This window comes from Suncus etruscus, chromosome 17, assembly GCF_024139225.1.
Source record: "Suncus etruscus isolate mSunEtr1 chromosome 17, mSunEtr1.pri.cur, whole genome shotgun sequence".
In the NCBI taxonomy this organism is placed as follows: domain Eukaryota; kingdom Metazoa; phylum Chordata; class Mammalia; order Eulipotyphla; family Soricidae; genus Suncus; species Suncus etruscus.
The window spans coordinates 55,412,552-55,420,585 of NC_064864.1; the positions used below are offsets into that span (position 1 = coordinate 55,412,552).

General features: G+C 38.7%; 1 non-coding gene across 1 annotated transcript; it reads left to right on the top strand.

Annotated features, from left to right (window-relative positions):
• The first annotated feature begins 7,927 nt into the window (after positions 1 to 7,927).
• LOC125995286 (U6 spliceosomal RNA) lies at positions 7,928 to 8,034 on the top strand. The gene has a single exon (XR_007490834.1). It is a non-coding gene; the product is annotated as a U6 spliceosomal RNA (small nuclear RNA).

Sequence of the window (8,034 nt, forward strand, 5' to 3'; positions counted from 1 at the left end):
TCACACTGATAGTAGTATTGGTGTTTGGACATTTAATGCTGGAGCATAATATATATAATGCTGGAGTACTATATTATAAACAACCTGGTAAGTCAAGATGTTGCAATACAATTTTTTTAAATAGTCCCGTCTACTAAATAAATGTTATCTCAATTTTAAGAGGGGGGAATACGATTATTTTGTTGAAAAAAAAAATAATACCATTTATAAACCTACAGCAGGAAAAAGAAAGAGAACACAAATAATTGATATTAGGAAATAGAGGAAATTACTACAGATTCTGCAAATACTAGCAATACTAAAAGAAAGGAAGTAAATATTGTAAAATACTTTGAAAAGGCTTATGTCATCAAATACAACAATTTAGATGGCTAGATTTACAGAAAGGATTTATCTAAAATAATAAACTGTCAAAAGAAGAAATAAAAATATTAAAAACCCTGTAAGTACTAAAAATTAAAATTTTATTTCTTTTCTTTTTATTTTATTTTTTTGTTATTTTTGTTATTCAGACACACCCAGTGACACTCAGGAGTCACTCCTAGCTACGTGCTCAGAAATCGCTCCTGGTTTGGGGGGCCATATGGGCCGCTGAGAATGGAACCAAGGTCCATCCTGGGTCAGCCGTGTGCAAGACACGGTCCCTAGTCATTTGTTTTTTTTTTTAATCCAATAAAAACTGTGATTAAGTGGATGTTTTCTCAGGAATTCAAGTTTGGCTTAACACTGAACAAAACAATTCACACCGAAGAGAGCTCTGAGGCTTAGAACACCTGCTTAGCAGAATGAAAGTCATGAGTTCAATTGCCACAGGAGCTTAGAATGATCCTGGCAACACTGCAGAATAGCTCTTAGAACTACAAACACCAGAGTCAATTTAAGCTACATTACAGCCAAGTGTTGTGAGGCCCTGGATTTTGAACAAGGAGGGACAAGATTTTATAAAGGGCCACATTTTGTAACCCTTTTAGTCTTTTTTTTCTCAAAAAAATTTTCATTAACACCACCCAGAGATACCTGGCCATATCAGGTAACCTACCTGGAAAGGACATGAGGGAGCAGTAGGAAGGTAGCATAGACAACAGCCAATCATTTTTAAGATCATCAGAAGTTAGAACCTCCCTATACTTATCCCCTCCCTCTACTTATTCTCACCCTATATAAACTGGCTTGTGACCTTAGATGGGGACATCTCCTTTGGAGAAGGCCCTGACCAATCAATATGGGAATTTAGGCTGATGGAATAAAGTTTTGATTTGATTTATTTCAATTGTGTGGTCTCTCCTTCGACTCCAGACACTAACATTGTATTTAAGCTCCAAATAAAGAGCTGTGCCCCCTGGCAAGCACCTGTGTGACCAGTACAACCAGAATGTGTATGAGTATAGTGAAAGAATTCAAAACCCAATACAAGCATCTCAATTAAAGGAATGAAACCCTCCATAGTAATTAGGCCAAAAAACAGCATGGTATTGGAATAAAGACAGAACCACAGATCAATGGAGTAGACTTGAGTATTCAGAGAATGTTCCCCAGACATACAATCAATTCATCTTTGATAAAAGGGCAAGAAATGCAAAATGGAGCAAGTAAAGCCTCTTCAACAAATGGTGTTTGGAACAACTGGTCAGCCACTTGCACAAAAGCTAACTCAGATCTCCAGTTAACATCATATACAAAGGTTAAATGCAAATGGATTAAAGACTTTGATATCAGACATGAAACCATAAAGTATATAGAACAACACATAGGTAAAACACTCCATGACATTGAGACTAAAGGCACATTCTAGGAGGAAACACCACTCTAAAAACAAGTGGAAGCAGCGATAAACAGATGGGACTATATTAAGCTGAGAAGCTTCTACACCTTAAAGTAAATAATACCAAGGATTTACAAAAGCCACTCTAATATCGCAGATATACAAAGTACTGACAGAACTTGACAAGAAAAAAATCTAACCCATCAAAAAATGGGGAGAAGAAATGAACAATTTCTCAAAGAAGAAATACAAATGGCCAGAAGGCACACAAAACAACATACTCCACATCACTAAACACTAGGGGTATGCAAATCAAAACAACAGTAAGATACTATCTCATGCCACAGAGACTGGCACACATCACAAAGAACAAGAACAATCAGTGCTGGCGGGGATGTGGAGAGAAAGGAACTCTCATTTATTGCTGGTGAGAATGCTGTCTAGTCCAGCCTTTATGGAAAACAATATGGAGATTCCTCAAAAAAAAAAGGAAATTGACATTTGGGATTTGGGATATTGGTGATGAGAATGTTGTACTGGTGAAGTGGGATGTTCTTTACATGACTGAAATCTAACTACAATCATATTTGTAATCAAGGTGTTTAAATAAAGATATTAATAAAAAACATAAAAAAGATTCTATCCTATGTTCCATCCTTTGATCTGTGCAAATACCATGATCTCTAGCTACAGAGGCTTGACTTTATCATTCACGATGGAGTGGAAAGTTTCCAGACACCACAAAAGGACCTAGGGGAGAGTAAAAGAATATGTGCAGAACCTGTAGTTATTCCCATGATGGTATACTTCAAGGTGGAGAAACACTGTATCACTTAGGCCAAGGGAATTCCCTTTTTAATTTCCCCAATATTTACTGTGCCTATGGGGGAAGAAAAGCACACATATTTTTTTTGTTTTGTTTTGTTATTATAGTCCCCCCCTCCTATGGGTTTTTCTTTTTGTGTGTGCTTTGTTTTGTTTTTATTTCAGGACCATGGTTATTGTGTGGTTGCTGTCTTTATTGCTGTGGTGCTTTTAGAGTTTTTTGTTTGATTTTTTTTATTGTTGTTAAATTTTTCTTTCTTTTTCCCTTTCTTCTTTTAAATTGATATTTATAGCCTCTAGAAGGACTCCTCCCATTTTTTGCTTGTTTGATTTTTGTCACATTTTATGTTTTCTTTTTCTCTTCTCTCCTTCAAATGGAACCACATAAATTAAAGCATCTTGTTCTGCCTCACAAATTAAGGGGGAAATAATGGAGAGTACCAAGACCAAACAGTTGTATGGACATTAAGTAGAAATAAAAAACCTGATCAGACTTAAGCACCAAATCCAAAACCAATGACAATAAAATCAGTACCGAATCTACAACAAGCTAGACACATAGGGGACCACTTCTACTAGCTGGGGGTAAAGGAGGGGGATATGGGAGTGTGCTGGGAACAGGGGTGGAGGGAGGACAATATTAGTGGTGGGAATGCCCCTGATTCAATGTTGCTGTGTAGCTAAAATATTACTGTGAAAGATTTATAATCTACTTTGGTCAAAATAAAAATTTAAAAAATTATTTAAGACAAAAAAGAAAACAGAAATTTAACTACCATATAATCCAGCTATATAACTCCTAGGGATATACCCTAGGGAAAGAAAAATATTACAATACAAAAATGCCTTCTTCATACCTATATTCATTGTAGCACCATTCACAAAAAGCCAGACTCTGGAAACCACCAAGATGCCCTTCAACAGGAGAATGGCTAAAGAAACTGTGGTAGCTATTATACACAATGGAATATTATGTAGCTGTCAGGAGAGATGAAGTCATGAAATTTTCCTACACATGGATGTACATGGAATCTATTTTATGCTGAGTGAAATAAGCCAGAGGGAGAGAGATAAACACAAAATAGTCTCACTCATTTATGGGTTTTAAGAAAAATAAAAGACATTATTATAAAAGTGCCCAGAGAGTACAGTTAGAGAAATAACTACACTGACAACTATCTTAACAATATTAATGAGAGAAGTAGAATGCCTGCCTTGAATACAAGTGAGGAGGGGAGGGAGATGAGGGGCATTGGTGGTGGGAAAGTTACACTGGTAAAGGGTGGTGTTCCTTATATGACTGAAACCCAACTACAATCATGTCTGTAATCAAGGTGCTTAAATAAAGATATTATCTTTTTTAAAAAGCAACTAGGCAAATGTTCAAGCTTCAAATTTGATACACAAACTCCAGCAGACACCACAACTAATGTGCAAGCACCATAATCAAGACATGTGTTCAACCCTTATTTATCACAACATCAACAACTACAAAGGAAAGGGGGAGTTAGAAGTAGAAAAATAAGCAATGCAATTCATCATATATAGCAAAATAAGAAAAAATTTATGATGATTTGCTTGAATACATAGTGTGTTACCAAACAACACTCATTCATTATAACTCTAAACAAGCTAGCAATAGAGAAATATTTGACTTGGTACCTATCAAAATTGTACTCCTGTCATAGTAGGAAGTATGAAATCTTGAAAGCTTTATACTAAGACTAGAAAAAAAGATAAGGGTTCCACTCTCACTGATGCTCTTTAAAATTGTACTAAATGTCTTAACTAATGGAATAAAAATGAAAAGGGATGGAGGGAGGAAAAGAAGAAAGAAAGGAAGAAAGGAAGGAAGGAAGGAAGGAAGGAAGGAAGGAAGGAAGGAAGGAAGGAAGGAAGGAAGGAAGGAAGGAAGGAAGGAAGGGAGGAAGGGAGGAAGGGAGGAAGGGAGGAAGGAAGGAAGAAAGGAAGGAAGGAGGGAGGGAGGGAGGGAGGGAGGGAAGAAGGAAGGAAGGGAGGGAGGGAAGGAGGAAGGAAGGGAGGGAGGAAGGAAGGGAGGGAGGGAGGAGGAAGAGAGGGAGGGAGGAAAGCAAAGGAGGGAAGGAAGGAGGAAAGAAGGAAGGGAAGGAGGGAAGGAAGAAGGGTGGGAGGTAAGGAAGGTAGGAAGGAAGGAGTAAGGGGGTGGGGCCACATCCCTTTTCATCACTGTTTCCACCTTAAAGCACTCTCATCTTAGAGAGCCAAGCCCCCAGCTCTTACAATTATTATTTAAGAAAGCACATCAATCCCTTTATTTTTACTCTATGCTTGTGAATACAAGAGCAAGTCTTTCCCCTCAGAGATCTTACATACAGTACAGTAGGGAAGAAGCAAGAATTGGAGTATGTTCCCTTGACACTCGTGCAACTATAGTCCTGCTGATGAGAAAACCTCTGGCTTATTCAGGGAGAGCAAGGTCCAGAGCTATGGGTAAAAATTAAAATGCCTTTGTGTGCCTGAGAAAGTCTTTCTTTTCCTCTGCTCTATGGTTTCTACTCTCCTCTGCTTTCTACTTGTCTCCCAAGTAGGGTACAATGTGTGCAAAAGACCTTTCATCTCAATCATCAATAATGGGAGACAACCTGGGATGTCCCAGCCAAGGGATGTCCTTTCCCTGACCGACCATGAACCACATACCTCTTCTGGTCCTCCTGGTGCCTCACATTTTTCTGCATCCTGTTGATGGAGCAAGACAACCTGTCAATATATTTACCCTGGATCTTTCAAGATCTTGGGTCCAGGGGGCACCCACTGTGGGAAGACAGAGTGGAGTCACTTTGGAAACATCTCTTTGGAATATTACTTCATTTCATCACCTCATTCTAGCCTGCCCCTCACTTCCTGTCCCCAGCCATGCCTTTTACAGTGTAAAAACTGTGCTTGTCTTGCTTGAGGTCAATTCCAATTTAATCTTTGGTACCACATGTGGGTTCCCTGAACTCAGAGCCTGAAGTGTATCCTGAGCACAGCTAGGCATAGCCCAACAAGCAAACAAAATGTAACGCTTTTCCCTTTTGACTCATGACAGATTTGATTCTCTTCTTATACTGAGTAGCTAAGGGAGAAGACTGGGGTCGGCAGAGCCCATTGACTCACTAAACAGGCTCATGGATACTTCTCTGAATGAGGCAGTTAGAAACTTTCCATCTGTGTGCAGCTCATTACTGAGCCCTGTAATCATTTCATTTAGTCCTAACTCCAATTCTGAGAGAAACCTATTCAACCACTATTTGCTAAATGTCTTCTAAGCACTTCTGCTGTGCACTGGATATGAAGTCAAGTGAGACACACCACTTTCAAGTAGCTTGGAGTCTAACCAAGCAAATAGTCAGCAAATAGCCAAATAAATAGACAAATCATAAGACACTGGATACACGGGCTACTGCCTTCTGATTTTTGGCAATTTTTAATGTCTATGTCTATCCTTGGTCATTTGTTCTGTGGAGAGATAACAGGGAAAGATCAAATAAAGTGACACTCCAGCAGAAAAATGAAGGAAAACCACTGACCCAGGGCAGAACACTCAGAGGAAAAGAGAAGAGGGCCTTGTCCATGGAGAGAGCAGGCCAGCAAAGATCAGGCAGTGTTTCCTCGCAGCATAATGGCACATCACTAATGATAGTAAAACATTCTGAGAAACAGGTTTATTTTGACACTGAGCTGCCTACTGGGAAATAGGGGACAGCTTGCCAGGACCACTGTCACTGTGTGGTTTGTCACTGCTGTGATTGGGGAGTATGTTTACAGAGTTTCAGTGGGCAAAAAAGAAAGTGGCTTCTCCAGAGTCTTGCTGATATTCCTTGGCAAGGCTGATTAGGAGGGTTCTCTTTCTTTCCCTGGCATCTTTCTCTCCCATTGTACATTATACAATGAGTCTCCCTCACACACTAACTTCCAGAATGAAATACCAGCTGACTGACTGCCCTCCAAAATGGCACTCACAACAAATCATCTCTGGTATTCTTAATTTCAAGCTGCATTTCTTATGGCCAGTCATCTCTATACACTGAAAAATTGCAGTAGTTATGATAATAATAATAACAGCACATGAATAATCAAATGCTATTGAAACAAAAAATGTGCCAATTCAAGCTTGGCTTCAGCCACTGTAATGTGCATTAACTTTATGCACATTTATGATTTATCATAAATATGATGCCCTTTATGATTCCTTTGAAACTATGATAGACTGCCCTCTGCAATCTAGTTTTGTTTGGCTACTTATTCATTCCCCTTTCTCAATTTTAAAGGAAGGCAACCAACTCACTTGCTGCAGTCAGATTCTGCATACTAAGGCACCAACCCCTTCCTGTATGCCTGACAAAGTGGCCTTTGTCCCTTTCCTAGGCTGACTGAATACTGCATTTCCCTATGCATATCAATTGGTTTCATTCTAGAAACTCTGCTACTTGCAGACTCTTAAAAGCAGGCAATGGTGGTCACTGACAATCTCTACAAAAAGAAGCAATAAGCATATTTGAATACCAAATGCTTTGGGTTTACTGTAACTATATATTTGTTTGAAATGTCTGGAGGAAAGTTGAAATGATGTGTAGTTAGAACACTTTCAGCTCATTCCTCCTGACCACAAGTAAGAATCCTTTTTAGAAAATGGTTTTATTTTTGCAAATTCATTTTTCTATTCTGTATGCCCCAGTGGAAGGCCTCTCCACATCCACAGTTAACCTTGGCATCCCTTTCTCATCTAAGTGTTCTTTACAGCCTATCAGGTACTGGGATTACTAGCTTTTCTCTCTTAGAGAGGATCATTTTAGTTCTCTCTGCTCCTAACACATATCTGTCTTACAAGTCCAGTAAAACCTGGGGAAATTGCCAAAATAGAAAAAAAACAGACAGTTGATTCTATCTTAGTGAAGCTGTGTGTGAAGGATGCAGAGAAACAGAAGTAGATTGGCTATATTTAGACTCTGTGAACAAAGGAACTACCCAGATCTAATGATCAGAATTTCCCACCAGAATGGTTTGACTTCAACTTTTATGGAAGGAAAAGAAAAGGAAATAAGTTATAAGTGAGTTCAGAGATATATAGTCTGGTTCTTTTGCACACCAGACAAGTCTAAGTTATTCCTCAGATCAATAAATGTTCTTCTCTATTATGGACTAGTTTCAGGGAGATAAACAGCTCTAATCTCAGCTAATCATGAGACAAAAATAAAACAAAAATAATAGGAAGTTGGAGGAATCTGTGCCCCAACTTGTCAGCAGGTTCAAACAAAAGGGAAAAGACTGCTTAACCTTGTCGCAGGTAAATAAGGAACCACCTCAAGAATTCTGAAAGCTGTGCTCACTTTGGCAGCACATATATTAAAATTGGAACAATACAGAGAAGATTAGCATGGCCCCTGAGCAAGGATGACACTTAAATTCGTGAAGCGTTCCATATGTTT